The sequence below is a fragment of the Eublepharis macularius genome, chromosome 6 (assembly GCF_028583425.1).
Source record: "Eublepharis macularius isolate TG4126 chromosome 6, MPM_Emac_v1.0, whole genome shotgun sequence".
Taxonomy (NCBI): Eukaryota; Metazoa; Chordata; class Lepidosauria; order Squamata; family Eublepharidae; genus Eublepharis; species Eublepharis macularius.
In genome coordinates this window covers 85,902,343-85,920,867 of record NC_072795.1, presented here as the reverse complement: position 1 = coordinate 85,920,867, position 18,525 = coordinate 85,902,343, and the positions used below count along the sequence as shown (strand labels likewise).

Below are 18,525 nucleotides of genomic sequence, written 5' to 3'. Positions count from 1 at the left end.
TATACTTCCCTCCTTTAAGAAAATATTTAGTTAATGACATATATAAATAATGGGACTAACAATAGAATGTAATGATGTGGTTGTTCACTTCTTTTTTCTGTTTTTTCTCTCTCTTCTCTGCTCTGCCTCTGGAATGGCTAAAGGCTTAGTACCCTAGGCTTAAGAATTAAAGGATCGAAATGTGCCTTAAGAGGATGCTCACTTAAAATATAAATAATTGTAAGAAATGAGAAAGGAAACTGAATAGGTGGGTAAAAAAGCAAGGAAATTATATGTGCTTGGAGAGATCTAAATGGACTGTGTACTGTACAAAGAGAGAAAGAAGGGGTGGGGGTGTTCGGTTATTCAGTTTCCTTTTCTATGGATTGATGTCTGTATTGCAAATTTTCTGAAATATTGATCATATAATGACTTATCTTGTACATGAATCTGATACTAAAAAGTTCCTTTCTTTTATATTAGGGGGAAAAAAGTTCTTCCTAATATCCAGCCAGTACCTTTGTGCATGTAATTTAAGCCCATTGTTTCGGGTCCTACCCTCTGCTGCCAACTGGAACAGCTCCCTGCCCTCCTCCAAATGACAGCCTTTCAAATACTTAAAGAGAGCAATCATGTCCCCCCTCAATCTCCTCTTCTCCAAACTAAACATTCCTAAGGCCCTCAGCCTTTCCTCGTAGGGCTCAGTCTCCAGACCCCTGATCATCCTCGTTGTTCTCCTCTGCACCCTCTCGATTTTGGCCACATCCTTTTTGAAGTGAGGCCTCCAGAACTGCACACAATACTCTAGGTGCAGCCTGACCAAGGCAGTATAGAGAGGGGCTATGACCTCCTGCGATTTCGATGCTATGGCCCCTTTGGCCTTTTTTGCCACCACATCACACTGACTGCTCACATTTAGTTTACAGTCCACTCTTACCCCAAGATCTCTTTCACATATACTACTGCCCAGAAGTGTATCCCCCATCCAGTATTTGTGCTTCCCATTTTTGTGGCCTAGATGTAATACTGTGCTCTTGTCTTTGTTGAATTGTATCCTGCGCAGAGGCCATGCTAATCTTCTCTGTATCATTCCAATTTTAGTATATGTGCTGCTGAAGCGAAGTGAGTTGACACTGTTACAGTTATGCCAATAAAGGTTCTGTCTTGGTGAATTGTATCCTATTCACAGCTACCCACTTCTCCAGAGTATTCAGGTCTTGTTGAATTTTAATTCTATCTTCTTGGGTGTTTGCTACTCCTCCCAATTTGGTATCATCAGCAAATTTAATGAGAAGCCCTTCCACTCCTTCATCCAGATCATTGATAAAAATATTGAAAAGTATCGGGTCCAAAACCAAGCCCTGTGGCACCCCACTGGACACCTCCCTCCAATCTGATGAAATGCCATTGACCACCACTCTTTGGGTGCGGTCCTCTAACCAGTTCCCTATCCACTGAACTATCCTATAGTCCACTCCACAGTCGTCCAGTTTGCCCATCAGAATGTCATGGGGGAACTTATCAAAAGCTTTACTGAAATCCAGATAAATCATGTCAACAGAGTTCCCCATATCCAGTAAGCTGGTCACTCGATCAAAGAAGGAAACCAGGTTGGTCTGGCAAGATCTGTTAGGGACAAAATCATGCTGACTTCCCCAGATCACTGAGCGGTCCTTCAGATGCTTACAGATTGATTCCTTTAAAATCTGCTCAAATATCTTCCTAGCAACAGAAGTCAGACTGACCGGCCTGTAGTTTCCCGGGTCATCCTTCTTCCCTTTCATAAAGATTGGGATAACATTCACTCTTCTCCAATCTTGTGGCACATCCCCAGTCCTCCAGGAGGCCTTGAAGATGATGGACAGGGGTTCTGCAAGTTCTCTAGAAAGTTCTTTCAGTACTCTTGGGTGCACCCCATCCAGCCCAGGGGATTTGTATTCATCCAGTGCAGCCAGATGTTTCTATACAACTTCTCTGTCAATGTCAACTAACCATTCAGGTGTCCTGTCACATTTTCTACTATCTCTAGATGTGCCTGAGTTCTTCAGGGAGAAAACAGAGGCAAAAAAGTCATTAAGCCTGTGTGCTTTTTCTCTGTCCTGCATCAGAGTTTCTCCATCTACTCCCAACAGTGGTCCAATTGCCTCTTTTACCTTGTGTTTGCTTCTCACATATCTGTAGAAGTTTTTCTTATTGTAGCGAGCCTGTCTGGCCAGACCCAGCTCATACTGAGCTTTGGCCTCTCTGATGGCTGATCTGCAGTACCTAGTAACCCTCATATACTCCTCTTTAGAGGTCTGTCCTTCTCTCCATTTCCTGAACATTTCCTTTTTCTCCCTTAGCCTATTCTGGAGCTCTCTGTTCATCCACATCAGTTTCTTGGAGCCCTTACCATGTTTCCGTCTTGCTGGGATAGTGAGGGCTTGAGCTTGCAAAACCTCGTGTTTGAGAAGGGCCCACCCTTCACTCGCTCCTTTCCCTTCGAGCACACTCTCCCACGGAATGACTCTCATCAAGCCTCTGAGTTCATCAAAGTTGGCCCTACAAAAATCTAACCTATGAGTCTGGCTGTGAACTTCCTTGGCCCCCCACAGCAACTGGAATTCAAGGAGGACATGGTCACTTCCCCCTAAGGTCCCCACCACCTTCACCTCATCTACCAATTCTTCCCTGTTGGTTAATATCAAGTCTAGTATGGCCAAGCCCCTTGTAGCTTCCTCCACCTTTTGAAAAAGGAAGTTATCGGCTAGGCAGGTCAGGAAATTGGGTGATTCATGATGCTTTGCTGAGCCTGTCTCCCAGCACACATTGCGGAAGTTGAAGTCACCCATAATTACAAGGTTCTAATGTCTGGATACTCTACCAATCTGTTCAAAGAGGCCAGCATCCATTTCTTCTCGCTGGTCAGGTGGGGACCTCCAGTTAAAAGGATTTTGTAGTAGGTGATAGGAAAGACCTCTGCTTGAGACACTGGAGATGTGCTGCCAGCACTGCCAGTTAGAGTAGAGAGTACTGTTCTTGATAGACCAATGGTCTTACACAGTATAAGGCAGCTTCATGTGTCTGGTAAAATAGAAGCTGAGGTTCAAGAATAAAAAATATTAGAGCACCTTCCAAAATGTCCTTAAATGTCAAATTCCTACAGTTGGCTTTTATTCTTTTCCTATTATTCTTTTCCTTATTAAAAACTGGCCAAATGGTTTTCTTTCACATCTATTGCATTTGGTTTTAATAATTAGCAGGGATGTATTTCAGATGATGTTTTTTAGCATATTTCCCTTGGGTCGTGCTGTTCATTACTGTAGTATTGATGTTGTGCCCTTAAGAGATTGTTTCATTCATGCACCACAAATGGCTCTCTGTTTCCTTTCAGCACTAATTAATAAGGCAGCTGCCTCATCTTTTCTCCACAGTATCCAACACACAGTCAACAGGCATGAGGTATAGAACTATCAAGATGGGCACAGCATTGTTTGTCTCAAAAATTCACCAGTTCGCTCTATTACCGTGCCTTGGCTTTGGCTTCAAAAACTGCTTTAGTTATCTGTTATTGTTGGGTGAACCATGAGCTCTCTGAGACAGTTTGTTCCTGGTGTTTGTACTGTGTTTAACTTAATGGGAGAGCTGGTTCTGGCTGAGACTGCAACATAAAGAGGAATGATGAATAAAATTTCCAAAATTGTTTTGGGAAGAGTGCAAATCAGCTAAATGTCACAAAAGACAGAAGATTTAAGTTGTAGCTATGCAACTGCCCAAATATTCAGTGACAGAGAGGCCTTCAGAGTTAATATACTTTCATCACAGTAACAGACTAATGGAATACTAAGTAGACAGATCAAGACCTCATTGATATTTGCAACACATTTGTAGTGAAATCCTGAGTGTAGTTACTCCTGTCATTGAATGGGCTTAGACTGGAGTAACTCTACTTAGGATTTCACTGTTAGTGTCTTTGCAAATTTCTTGTCAATATTTTAGTTTCCCAAGTCAATGAAGATATTAAATGTCTGTGTCACGTTTGCCAGCTGATCTGCTAGAAGATTTTACTAGAAAATATCAGAAATTTGTTGAATTTACTCTTCTTCTTTTTTTTTTTGCAATATGTAGCACATACATAGGCCCTTTCCTCCTATTAGCTTTAGGTTCCTCATACCCTTAACTCAGTCCTAAATACAACTGAAAAGGAGATGAAAAGGACAAAAGAATGAAACGATTTAAAGATAAAGACAGAATTTCAAATTCATTACAGAAAAGGAACAAAAGTTGTTGAAGTGCAGTAAACAAAAAAGTGATGTCAAAATAGTGAAAGGAGAAAAGTAGGAGATGCAGCATCATTCATAACATAATCATGAAGTTGGAGATGACATAAAGAAAGGACAACATTTATAGCTTTATAACAATCTGGCTGAGAACTGATAAGAGAATGAGGAAGTGTTTAAGGGAGCATGTCTACTCAAAATCCTACTCAGGGGCTATTCAATAACAAAAATGTTCTTAGAATTTGACTGTAACTTTCATAAAGCGTAGCTGGACTAAATCCTCTGGATGCTCCAAGTGTTAATTTGGACCGGGTCTTAGGTTAGTCATCTGTAATATAATAAAACATTTGTGAAACAAGCTATTTCAAGGATCTGAAATTTCACTTTCCATTATATTTGAAAATGTGCCAGAAAATGGCTGCAGGCTTTTCATATTGTAATGTGGGAATGTGAGACATGGGCCTGAGATTCATGAACAGCACAGAAGTTCCTTAGGAATTTGGCATATCCCAGATTCACATCAGACCAATCACATCTCTGATACTTTTACTAGAACATGTGTCTGCTGCAATTTTCTCTACATGTGTTTTCAAAAATTTTGGAAAGCAGCCTTTCTGATTCAGCTTCTTCCATCTACATAGCTCCATTTCTCTAGCTGGCTACTACCTACTGTCAGGTAATGAGGTGCCGCTGTCCTATGGTCAATTTAGAAAAATACTATGCTCTGAGTAATAGTGATAGAGAAGAGAGTGAAATGGACAGCAGCTATCTAGTAAAGCAGTCCTCTGCTATGTAGAAATCATCAGAATTTATATGCAAAGAACAATAAGGAGCATCCCAAGTTGCTGTCAGAAGAAAATGTCAGATTAATATTCTTTTCACATGGCTATACAAGAAAGGCTATAGACTGCTGAGAAAGTGACTGCCTGCAATTTTTGTTAAAAGAACTTGCTCGAAGCCACAATGCATTTTGGAAGGCAACGGGATAATATTTCAGCCCTAGAGTTCTGACACATGTTGTGACAGCCTGTGGCAGACATGCCAAGAGCTTCATTCCATAAATCACATATTGAGAAAAGGAGGCCTCTGTGCTCGGTAGTAGTAGCGGCAGCAGTTGTTTCTTCTTTTTCTTGGCTGCCTCACTTGGATGGGGTAGAGAGACTTAACCTTCAGTAAGTAGGACCTGAGGAGGAGAAATAATGCTACATGTGAGAGTTCCAGCTCTTGCCTTGTTAAATGAAGCTCAGGCAATATAAAGACCAAAAAGTCTGGTTGCACTGCAAATGTTGGGATCAGCAGTATGCTGTTTTCATTTAGGTTTCTGGCAACATTTTAATGTTTTGTGGCTCTCAAACCAGACACATCACTGTGGATGGAAATAACAGTTTTCTAAAAAGAGATCAGAAGTATCTTTATCTCTAATTTCACTTTTTCTGGAAGCATTTCACCAAATATGGACAGGGAATAAGGTATTCATTGGTGTTTCTTTTTACAAATAGCTGCCTGGAGAGAATTTTAAACATTTCTGTTCTCTGCAATGATGTTTTTGTTTGACATAATATACTCAGGTAACAGCTATAATATCCTAATGAGCTTTTGATTCTGTGTAGAGGCTAGGCCCATAACACAAGTCTTTGAGAAGGAACTGGAAGAATGTGCTGGACAGATAGGGCAAATATGTGATACATTCTGCCATGCTGAAGAAGTTGTAGTCAGCTGGAACAATTGTGGACTGGTAGACTCTCAGAGTTATAAACTGTTTGGAAATTTTAAATAATATTAATTCATGAGTTATCTACAATTTACTAAACTATGGAAATTAATTCATTTTAATTTTTGAATTAACCTTTATCAGCACTCCTGCATGTAAATGCAGCTACAAAAAAGGTCTTCTCCCAACTCAAAGCCTGGAGGGTGGCTCCCTATATTGACATGGCTCATCTGGCCACCTGGATTCATGGCACGGTAACATCAAGACTAGACTACTGTAATGCACTCTACAGAGGACTCCCCTCAAAGGCAACTCAGCTAGTGCAAAATGCTGCAGTTCATTTACTTTCAGCAGCTAGATGGAGTGTCACTCCATTGGCTACCCATCAGTTACCAGACTCAATGACTATTACATTCATGACTATTCATGACTATTCAGACATTCATGACTAGAGATGGGCACGAACTGCTTTATGAACGTCAAAACCCACGAAAATGGCGATTGCGCAATCATGACCCAGCGGATCATGATTGGCCACGGCCAATGAACCAGTGGTCGGGAGAGGCCTGGTTCGGGGCGTTCGGGCTCGGTTCGAGAAGCCAGGGGAATGGAGCCAGGGGAATGCCAGAGCACTGTTGCCCTCCTTCTGTCGCTCTGGAAACCTGAATGGAAGCCCAGATTTCCTTGATCAGCAGGGCTTCCTTCCAACCACAGAGCAGCAAAGCAGTCACAAGTTGGGAGAAGACACCCAGGGGAGGGAGGGGGAAGGGGGTGTTCTGTAGCCATGGACACTCCAATCTCATCCCTGCAAACCCTGATGGGCAGCTGTGACGGCCAAACACAGACCTCCTGTGTTGCTGAATGGGACCCATGCTTATAAATAGCCATGGGCTCCCAGGCTGGGTTTCACTTTCTGCTAGCAGTGGAGTGGGACAGAGCTCTTGCTTGCCACTTGCTAGCTTTTGGAGAGAGAGACTGAGAGAGTACAATTGTGCTTGGCTTTGGTGGATAGTGATCTATCTCCTCTGGTTCCAGGGCTGCTGCCTGGCTCTGGGGCCAAGCTCCAGCGCCCCTCCGCTGTGGCCTCCATGATCCATGGTCCACGGTTCGGTTCGGTAACAGGAGATGTTCGTTGCTATTTGGGAATTCGGGATCGTGGTCTGCACCGAACCACGATCCTCTGGTTTGGTAATTTTTTTTGGTTCGTGCCCATGTCTATTCATGACTATTACATTCAAAGTGCCTCTCTCCCACCATGGCCGCCTTGCTCATCTGAACAGGGCCTTCTGCAGATACCACCTTGCAGTTGAGCTAAATCAACAACTGCCCACACATGTGCTTTCTCTGTGGTGGCCCACACCTTATAGAATGGCCTGCCCGAGGAGGTCAGGAAAGTTCCCACTCTCCTGGCTTTCCACAAACTATACAAAACTGAATTATTCTGGAGGGCTTTCTACTCAGATTATAAGGCTGTATCATAAGAAATAGCTGAAAGAGATACCTTGGTAAGGGACAGGGACTATAAACTATGCTAATTGGTATGGTCTGTTGATGTAGATATGCTTCTACTGGGTAGTTTCCATGTTGCTAAAGATATGGCTAAAAACCTGCAGCCTCAGCCCAGCTCACCGGGCCAGCATGGGAGAAAGGCACCAGGAGTGGGGAGGGGAGAAGATCATGAGCTCCTGCATTTCTCAGTTGTACTGGAAAATGATACTATTTTTTAAAAAAATATTTATTTAGTTTTTCAAATATAACAGTAACAAACAAAACATTAACAATGAAATTTGGTTTCCAGCATTCGTTTGTACCTTTTTATACATCAATGTCAGTTATGCCATTATAACAATAACATAAGTAGCTGAGTTTGTTGCCTTATTCTAGATGGTGTAAGTGAAAGGTGGAGAACCACAAAGGTGGGTGGCCCACAAGTATTTCTTAATATAATTGAACTCAACAGTAGGGGTGTGCAAGGAAAAAACTTTCGGCTTTCTTGTTTCGGGATTACCCGAAACAAGATTCTCTACCGTCATTAGCCGAAAGCCGAAACAAGAATCTCTTTCGGGATTCGGGATTCGGCATTATTTCGGCATTCTTTCGGGATTCTTTCGGGTTTTTTTGTTGGGAAAATGCCTCCGTCTTTCAGGACGCCTGGAGGAGGCATTTTCCCACCAAATAAGCCCAAAATTGGTGGGGACCTTCCTCTAACCCTTCTCTAACAACTACCCAAGTTTCAGACAGATTGGACTTTGGGGGGCCATGTTATGGCCCCCCAAAGCAGGTCCCCCCATCCTCCCCATAAGAAAGCAAAGGAGCAGCATATTGTTAGCATGCTGCTGCTGATCTTTCTTCATTATTTCCTATGGGGAAAAAATGAAGAGGCAGGCTTCCTTTGCCAGGGGTGGCATTTTGCATGCAAAATGCCCCCCAGCCCTCAGGGGCCCTTCTCCCACCCCTCCTCCCACCCCCCACCAAGGCTCAGCCTGCTCCCACTTGGGGGGGCCATTTCATGGCCTCCCCAAGTAGGTGCTCTAATCTCTACCACTGACAGCTGGGGGAGGCTTGTGTTGCCAGGGGTGGCATTTTGCATGCAAAATGCCCCCCAACCCTCTGGGGCCCTTCTCCCACCCCTCCTCCCACCCCCCACCAAGGCTCAGCCTGCTCCCACTTGGGGGGGCCATTTCATGGCCTCCCCAAGTAGGTGCTCTCAGCCCCTAAAGTCCACCCCTCACAGCCCCACACAAACCCAGTTCCCCCACCCCAGCTGCCACACACAGACCCAAATCCCCCCAGTAGCCCCTCACAGACCCAAATCAACCCCCACCTGCCCCACACCCACCATAACCCCAGGAACAGGCTGGCCTGCCCTCCCCTTTTGGGAACCCCTAAACTCTCTTTCCCAGGGCAGTTCTGCACAGACAAGGGGTGCCACAATGGTGGCAGTGCCAAATCGTCCCTGGGAAAGAGCACCTGCCCTGGCACACAGACAACCACCCCCCTGACCCCCCCACCACCCGCAGAGAAGGCTGGCCAGCCTGCCCCATTGTTCCCTATGCTGGGAACCAACCTCCCATCAAAGAAGGGAACACAGACACACAATCATTAAGTTTAAAAAACCTTTATTTTCTCATTTTCAAATTACAAGTGGTCAACAAATCACAACATATTACACTTATTGTCCCTCATAGCACAACACAACACAATTAACTACACATCAGAGAATCTTAAACACAATTTTTTTTTTGAAATGGACAAACAGTAAAGTTTTGAACATTACAACAGGTCACATAGTGAGCGGGCACAACAGGGCATGGAAACAGAAGATGATCATAATAACTACCAGCCTAATACAACTCTCCCTCCATAACATGACTTAATGGGGGGGAACCACTGCAACAAAATCCCCCCCCTACCCTCTGGGGCCCTTCTCCCACCCTTCCTCCCATCCCCCCACCAAGGCTCAGCCTGCTCCCACTTGGGGGGGGCCATTTCATGGCCTCCCCAAGTGGGTGCTCTGCTCTCATCTCTACCACTGACAGCTGGGAGAGGCTTGTCTTGCCAGGGGTGGCATTTTGCATGCCAAATGCCACCCTCACCCTCAGGTGCCCTTCTCCCACCCTTCCCCCCACCCCCCACCACATGCATTCCTTGACAATCAAGAAATCTGGAGTTAAATATAATGTGCATGTAAGTCCCTCAAAGACAGAAGCAATATGGAGGTAATGACCCATTTGATTTCCACAACCTCAGACACAATTAGGGATCCGTTTCCCCTTGGTGGGGGATCCCCCACTCTCACCTATCACCCCGAAGGGGGAAAGTCAGTGAATGAGCCTTCAAGGTACGCTCCAGGGGCTGCTGCCGTGATGTCACTGATGTCATCTGGCTGCCCTGAGAGTATGCCTGTGCTTTGCAGTGGGCTGATTTGGGCCCTACAGGCCAAAGCAGGATCCCTTGTGGCCCAAATCTGCCTGCTGTGAATTGTGCGTGCTCCCCAGCCTTGTGTGATGATCACATCACTTCCTAGAACAGACATCATCATGCCAGAGCATTGCCATTAAATGATCATGCGTGTGTGAACAGACCCTAAGTATCCTGTAGGCTTCAGTGATGGTATAGTAATGTTTTCACTCACATTATAGAGAGAGAGAGAGACAGAGAAGGGGGGGAGGCACTGAAACTAGATTATTTCTTCTATTTTACTGTCCCCTTCCAAAGCCAGGGTGGCATTGGCACAATGCCCCCCTCCCCCCGGCCAGAGCCTTAGTACCAGTATGCATTGACAGGCCCATGCATCATAGTCCTTTTTGAGACCCAGCCAAGTTGTGTGCCTTTTGGAGAAAAATGTTCAAGTTGCTGGTGGGGGTATGAACAATTTTTAGATATCCACTGTAGTGCAATGGCTAGAGAGTTGGTCTAGAATCTGGCAGACTCTGATTCTGTGCCTTGTAGGCTTGATGGATGTTCTTGGCTCAGCCTAAGTAAACAATTGTGTTGTGTTTTCCAGAGGCAGTCTAGGTGATTTTGGGGCCCTGGACAAATGTTCTGGACGGGGCCCCAGAACCAGTGCCGCCCCACCACTGGCTCCTTGCCAAGGCCAAGCAATTTGGTCACCTAGGCCCCAGATAGAGTGGGCAGGAGTGCGTTGTTTCCTTCCTCCCCCCCCTCCACCCCCTCATACAACTAAGAAGGCCATCGGTGGAGTCACTCCAATGTGAGGCATGGAGCAGCTGTCTATTGTTAGCCTGGTTGTGATGAGGGTGAAACAAATCAAGGGAGAACAGCAATGTGTAAACCACTCTAGGTTCCCATGGGGGAGAAAACCGGGGCATAAGATAAACCTTTAATTTGGTGGGGAGGGGGTATATACATTTTATGTGTATGTGTCTGTATGTTTTATGCATTCAAATCACTTGTGGTGTACTTTAGAATTATATTGAGCTCCACAGTATCCCAAAAACCTTGTCCATGTATTGCAAACCGAAGTCAATCTACCACATCTAGGGTATTCTTCTTTTCCCTACTGCCTTCAATTTTTCTTAGCATTATTGTCTTTTCTAGTGAACCTTGTCTTCTCATGATGTGACATAAGCACTATCATCAATTGATATCTTCAAGGGAGAAAGCAGGCCTGATTTGGTCTGGATGCCACTTACATGTCTTTTTCGGAGTCCATGGTACATGTAAATTGAAACTTTCTTCCCACTTCACAGTGTGAATGCTTTTTCCTCCTATGAGCTTTGTCTAAATTTTACTGTACTGATACTGCTCATTTGGCCAAAAGGCCTGCCCTTGATCAATGCCACATTAAATACTTCATAATAAAAATATGTTTTTAGAACCATTTAAAAGTGTCCTTAAGTGCCATACGCTGATTTAAAAAAACATAAGCTAAATGTTTGGGAACACAACCAGATATGTGAATGACTGAAATGCAGCCCAATCCCACTGCTACTTAAAATCCATTTTTGATGGAGGTCTGGATTGTCTTACATTGGTGTCATTGGGCTTGGAATCAGGAACCTGGAAGCGTTCCATGGGGGCTACAACTTTCATGCCAAGGCTAAGAGGGTGGGAACAGGATCTCTCTGGGGTGGCAAACTCTGGCCTTGGAAGTTACTGGCAATTTGGGGTTGGGACTTGTGGAAAGGAAAATCTGAGTAGGGATCTCCCCCAGAATCCATGGTCCGCATTTGCCCTCTAAAGAGATTGCCCTTGGAAGCAGCCAGTTTCTCTGTAGGGAACTACTCTCTCTAACCTGAACTCAAGCCCAACCAGGAGTTTGGCAGCCCTAGGAAAATTTCAGAAAAAGATGGCAAAGGAGGGCCAGCAACTGATAGAGGCATGGAAGCCCACACCAGGACAGTAGCAGGGGCCTACTTGGGCACAAGGGACAACCAGTGCTCTCATCCCCCATAGTCCACTCCTTACAGCCCCACACAAACCCAGTTCCCCCACCCCAGCTGCCACACACAGACCCAAATCCTCCACTCAGCCCCTCTCAGAACCAAAACCACCCTCAGCTGCCCCACACCCAGTACCCCAGGAACAGGCTGGCCAGCCTGCCCCATTGTTCCCTATGCTGGGAACCAACCTCCCATCAAAGAAGGGAACACAGACACACAATCATTAAGTTTAAAAAACCTTTATTTTCTCATTTTCAAATTACAAGTGGTCAACAAATCACAACATATTACACTTATTGTCCCTCATAGCACAACACAACACAATTAACTACACATCAGAGAATCTTAAACACAATTTTTCTTTTGAAATGGACAAACAGTAAAGTTTTGAACATTACAGCAGGTTACATAGTGAGCGGGCACAACAGGGCATGGAAACAGAAGATGATCATAACTACCAGCCTAATACAACTCTCCCTCCATAACATGACTAAATGGGGGGGAACCACTGCAACAGGGTCCAGCAGAACCTATGTCATTTCCTGTGGCTGTGCTTTCAGTTCAGACACACAAAGCTGAACTGGGCACTTCCAAGGCACTGGACAATGGTATTTCTGGAGCAGTTCTGCAGAGGTCTCCCCCCACCCCCACACCAGCCTCAGAATTTACCTGGGAACATCTGTGAGAGATCATCATTGGCCGGTGCCCATCCACCACTCTACCCGCATCCCCCAACCATGCAAACCCAACATTAACATCAAATTTTTTTTTTTTAAACATGAACATTCAATCAACTTTTAAAAAACATAATCACAACATTTTTTTTTTGGTTTTTTTTTCCTTTTTTTTACATGAACAGAACATCAACTTTTAAAAAACATAATCACAACATTTTTTTGGGTTTTTTTTTTTTTACATGAACATTCAATCAACTTTTAAAAAACATAATCACAACATTTTTTTTGGTTTTTTTTCCTTTTTTTTACATGAACGGAACATCAACTTTCAAAAAACAGTACAACAATTCTTCTACAATTTTTTTTTACAAGGATTTCATCTGATAAAAACACCTAAGCAATCCCTATCTAACCTGTTTCTCCCTCCAGTAGCAATCCATGTTTCTGGGGCATTATTTTTCATAATAAATTTGGTCCCACAGGGTATGTCTCAGTGATGGGAGATGTTTTGAATACCCTGGGGGGGGGCTTTCAAATTGCTGGGTGTTTTCCCTTTGCCACTGGTTCCTAACCACCCTCCCTCTACTGGCCGGTTTTAACTGTATATACAGGGTTTTATACAGGGGAGAGCGCGATTCCAAAGGATTGGACTCATAGAGGATGCAGGCCACAAGTTGGGCTCACCTCAGTCACTCTGGAAGTCCAGTCCTGAGAAATCGAAGAGGCGAGAGTTGACCTTCAGGAAGGTCAACTGCTCGACTCTCCATGGGAGAAGGCGAGTGCGATGTGGGCCGACAATGTCGCCCGCATGTGAAAAGACGCGCTCGCTCTCCACGCTCGTCGGAGGGCATGAGAGCAGCCGCTGCGCCTCGAGGGAGAGGTCCGGCCAGACCGACTCCTTCCTGGCCCAGTAGCTGAGCGGATCGGTGGAGAGCGACTCGCAGGGCTCCGCGAGGTAGTCCCTGACCATCGCCTCCGCCAGATCCTCTCTCACGGTCCTCACGACCCCAGAGGGGACGAGGGCCCACCGGAGCATCTCCATCTCCATCGGCACTCCGGTGGTGGCCTCGGGGGGGGCCTGCGCAGAGGGGGCGTCAGAGGGACCCGCACGGCAGGGCCCCTCTTGCGTCCCCCCTGTCGACAGGCGTCCCCTCTTGGCCTGCCTGCGCCTCACCCAAGAGCAGAGCCCGTCTCTGGCTTGGGTGAGGTTCCCGTCCCGCTCGGCGAAAGTGCCCTTTATGCGCGGGTCACACATGGTCGCCAACATGTATGACTCTTCCTTAGTGAGAGGAGTTAGCCTGGCAGCTATGCCCTGCTGCAGCCTTCTCACTAATGCGCGCACCGCTGGAACAAGGTCAGCACGGGGCGCGACCCGGTCTGCAAGGGTGGCCAGATTCCTCTGGAGCGTGTGCACCAGGGGAATGACCAGACCGAGGGTCGCCGTGTCTGACGAGACCGCCACAGTGAAGTCCTTGAAGGGCTTCAGGACCTCCACTGTCTGGGTGATGGTGAGCCAATCCTCCCGGTTGAACTCACCCACCTGACTCGCACCGCGGTGCTCGGAGAGCCACGCGTGGAGTGCGGCCTGCTGCTCCACCAAGCGCTCAAGCATGGCGCAGGTGGAGTTCCAGCGAGTGCTGACGTCAGTGATCAGAGCGTGCTCTGGCACACCTGTCCTGACCTGTGTCTGGCGCAGTTCGTGCGTGGCCTTCACGCTGCGCGAGAAGTGACCCGTGAGCCTCCGACATTTCTGGACAAGTAACTGGAGTTCACGGGTCCGGGTATCCACGGGTTCCTTCGAGGAGCCCAACCCCAGCGCATCTCTCACCACTAGGTGAAGCTTGTGAGCGGCACAGTAGATGCTCTCTCGGCTCACTAGATGCGCCGCTGCCCTCATGTTCTTGCCACCGTCCGTCACCATGCATCCCACGGTGGCGGGTCCCTGGCCTATCCACTCGTCCAACTGTCTCCTTAAGGTGGCAGCGATGTTCTCCGCCGTGTGGGACACGTCGAGCACCTCGGCGTGAAGCAAGGCCTTGCAGTAGCCGGCCTGGCGGTCTCGCATCCTTCCCTGTCTAGCTGTGCTAGGCACCTCCCCCCGGCCCCCACCCAGAACCGACTCGGGTTCCCACCAGTGAGCAGTAAGCGAGAGGTACGCTTGCTGCACACTTGGGCAGGTCCAGATGTCCGATGTGAAGTGCACAGTTCTCCCGGCAACCCGGGACAGCTGTGCCTTCACATGATCCCTGGCAGCCCTGTAAAACGAGGGCACCACCGATCTGCTCAACGACGTGCGAGCAGGGACGGCGTACCAGGGAAAGCAATCTTGGAGCAGCCCTGAGAAGCCGAAGTCTTCAACTACGGAATACGGTTGCCCATCCACTGCTATCATGTTGACGATGTGGCGCGTGATGCGCCTGCTCGCCCTCCGGATCCCCTCTCTGGGCACACTAGCGCCCTGCATACCAAGCATCTCCGGGAGAGAGGCTTGGCGTCCCTTTCCTGCAGGTACCCTTGGGGGGAGAGCACCAGAGGAGCCTGCCTCCTTCTGGCTAGCTGGCGGCCGTGCGGCGCCACTCGAACCCTCCTCCCGAAGAAGCACCGCCTGGTGGTGCCTCTTCATATGGTACCTCATCCCAGACGTGGAGAGATGCCACACATCTTTGCCACGGCTGACGCGCTGCCTACAATGCAGGCACAGGGCTGCTCGGGGATCCTCCGTTGTCTGGAAGTGCTTCCAGATTTCGGAGGAAAAGGGCATCCCACGCTTCCCAGGAGAAGCGCGTTCGGGACCACCCTGCGGCACCTCCTGTGAGGTGCTCTGGCCGGACACACCGTGTCCCACTCTCGGCCGGGCAGGTGGGGATGGACGAGGCTGAAGGGGCAGAGATGTGGGCTCTTCCACCACAGTCTCTGCCTCTTCCTCCCGCGTCCTCTCCTCCTGCACAGCCGCGAGAGGCCTGCTGCTGGCCTCAGAGGAAACTGGGGTGGACCGCCCCAGGGGGGGTCTCACGGGCAGTTCCTCCAACATCCTCCGGGTTCCTGGGGTGAGCAGGAGCGCAGGGAAAGTCATGTGCTCCGCGCCCATCCCAGGAGACACCACATGCTGCCCCTCCTCCAGCAGCTGGCTCGCAACCACTGGAGGAGGAGGAGCCTCAGCAGCAGGCCCCTGCCCAGTGCCAGCCCCTGCCTCACGCACCCGGGTTGGGTGTGGCCCTCCAGCAGCTGCCTCAGGAAAGAGAGTCTTGCGAACCCTCTTCCTGTCACCAGAAGCCAGGCTGGTGAACGGCAGCAGCGCAGGGGAGGGCCTCCTCCGCTCAGATGGAGGGGCTGCCGCAGCAGTCCCCCTCCCCCTCCCCTCCTCCCCTCTAGATTTCTCCCTAGCCTTTCCCCCGGGTCCCCTCTCTGCTTTCCTCTCCGACATACTTTCCCCTCCCAAATTCAACCCTAACTAATCAGAAAAGATTTAGAAAACAAAGGTCAACTTTGTTTTCAAGACCTAACTAACCTGCTCTAAATCTGTGCTTCTAGTGGCTCTGTGACTTGGAGATGAACAATCAAGTGCCTTTTTAAGCAACCCTATTTATGTCAGGGAACCTGAGCCTGCCAATCAGCTGAATTCCTCTGGAATTGAGCTGGCCCTAAACCCCAATAACAGGTGACAAAGCCTTAAACACTCACACACTAGTATGCCCGGGCCGGCCTGGCACCACCACGGGTGCCAGAGATGGGCAGTGGAACCCTAGTTATGGGGGCACTAATGGGAAGCCTATTGACAGCTATTACAAATTTTTATATATATATATATATATATAGAATTCAAACCTAACACTCACTCACTAATGCTTTCCCTGCTGAGTCCCTATTTAGTTTTTTAAAAAAAACTAGGCTCGGTTTCCCTAATAATTATGTTGAGGGCAATTATCCACTGATCACCTACCAACTGGCCTACCTACCTAAGAGACACTATTTAGCGGGACCGATGTATCTGTGGTATGTCGGTGTGGGGTGTGGATGTGGTGTTTTGAAGATGAGCCTCCCCCCTCCCAAGCTAGCAAGAACCCACCCCCAAGGCCACCCAAATGTGAACCCGGACTCGCTCACAGTAACACCAGTCCTGCAGTCCAGCGATGTTCAGGCGGTCTTGCAGCTGGTCCTCCTCTCCTCCACGATGCTGTCAAGAAAATTGGAAATGTTAGCAGAGTCAACACCACACGCCGCACACGCAACCCCAAAATTCAAGGCCCCGTTGCACAAGCCAAGTCAGCCCCCCCCCTTAAAGGCTAGGGCCAACCAGCAGCAAAACAAAACACATCCACCCAGCAGAGCTTCTGGCCTGTGCAGGCCAAAAGCTGGCACACTCATTTTTTAGTCCTGTGAAACAGCAGTTCATGCCCACCCCACACTCAAACTTGAAAAATGAAACATGAAAGAAAGCAGGCACTGCGATCAATGCTGGCCCCCCTAACCCCCAAACAATATCCTCTTGCCCAACCAGAAAATGCCCCCCCCCCCCGGCCCAAGCCATAAAGACAGAGCCAAAGCATATGCTCGCAGGTAGGCACAGCAGCAGACATAAGCTCAAAAACCAAATTTAACAACAACCCTACCAGTCCACCAGTGCAGATGTCCAGCAATGTTGATCCTCCACGCAGAGATCTGCAGGCCAATGTCCACCAAGTGCAGTCCAGTCCAGAAGAGGTCCACCAACGATAAACAACCTGAATGTGAAGCAAAACAGTGAGTGCCAGGCCAGCAAACGGGAAGGGTTACCAAAGCCGGAGCAGCAGGCCTGTGTGTGGGCCGAAGGCTGGCACAGTTGATCAGGACGGAGCCTGTTGGGAATCCTTGCAAGCAGGGGACCAGACACAGAAACGCAAGCCACACCATTCCAGATTGTGGAGCACAACTGTGAGTGCCAGGCCAGCAACCAAAAAGGGTTACCTTGGCCAAAGCAGCATACCTGTGTGTGGCCCACAGGCTGGCACAGTTGATCAGGACGGAGCCTGTTGGGAATCCTTGCAAGCAGGGGACCAGACACAGAAAAGCAAGCCACACCATTCCAGATTGTGAAGCACAACTGTGAGAGCCAGCCAGAAGAAAGGCTTCTGGCCTGTGTAGGCCCAAAGCTGGCACACTCTTGTTTTAATCTTAAAACAGTGGATCAAGCTTAAAGAAGGCAAGCACAACAACCAATGCTGAACCCCCCCCCCCCCACCATCAAACATTGTCTGCCCAACCTGTCCCCCAGGCCATACCTGTGTGTGGCCCACAGGCTGGCACAGTTGATCAGGACGGAGCCTGTTGGGAATCCTTGCAAGCAGGGGACCAGACACAGAAAAGCAAGCCACACCATTCCAGATTGTGAAGCACAACTGTGAGAGCCAGCCAGAAGAAAGGCTTCTGGCCTGTGTAGGCCCAAAGCTGGCACACTCTGGTTTTAATCTTAAAACAGTGGATCAAGCTTAAAGAAGGCAAGCACAACAACCAATGCTGAACCCCCCCCCCCCACCATCAAACATTGTCTGCCCAACCTGTCCCCCAGGCCATACCTGTGTGTGGCCCACAGGCTGGCACAGTTGATCAGGACGGAGCCTGTTGGGAATCCTTGCAAGCAGGGGACCAGACACAGAAAAGCAAGCCACACCATTCCAGATTGTGAAGCACAACTGTGAGAGCCAGCCAGAAGAAAGGCTTCTGGCCTGTGTAGGCCCAAAGCTGGCACACTCTTGTTTTAATCTTAAAACAGTGGATCAAGCTTAAAGAAGGCAAGCACAACAACCAATGCTGAACCCCCCCCCCCACCATCAAACATTGTCTGCCCAACCTGTCCCCCAGGCCATACCTGTGTGTGGCCCACAGGCTGGCACAGTTGATCAGGACGGAGCCTGTTGGGAATCCTTGCAAGCAGGGGACCAGACACAGAAAAGCAAGCCACACCATTCCAGATTGTGAAGCACAACTGTGAGAGCCAGCCAGAAGAAAGGCTTCTG

General features: G+C 48.2%; 1 pseudogene; it reads right to left on the bottom strand.

The window, feature by feature from the left end:
* Window positions 1-1,000: 1,000 nt before the first annotated feature.
* On the bottom strand, window positions 1,001-1,100 carry LOC129332963 (U6 spliceosomal RNA; annotated as a pseudogene).
* Between the last annotated feature and the right edge of the window lie 17,425 nt (window positions 1,101-18,525).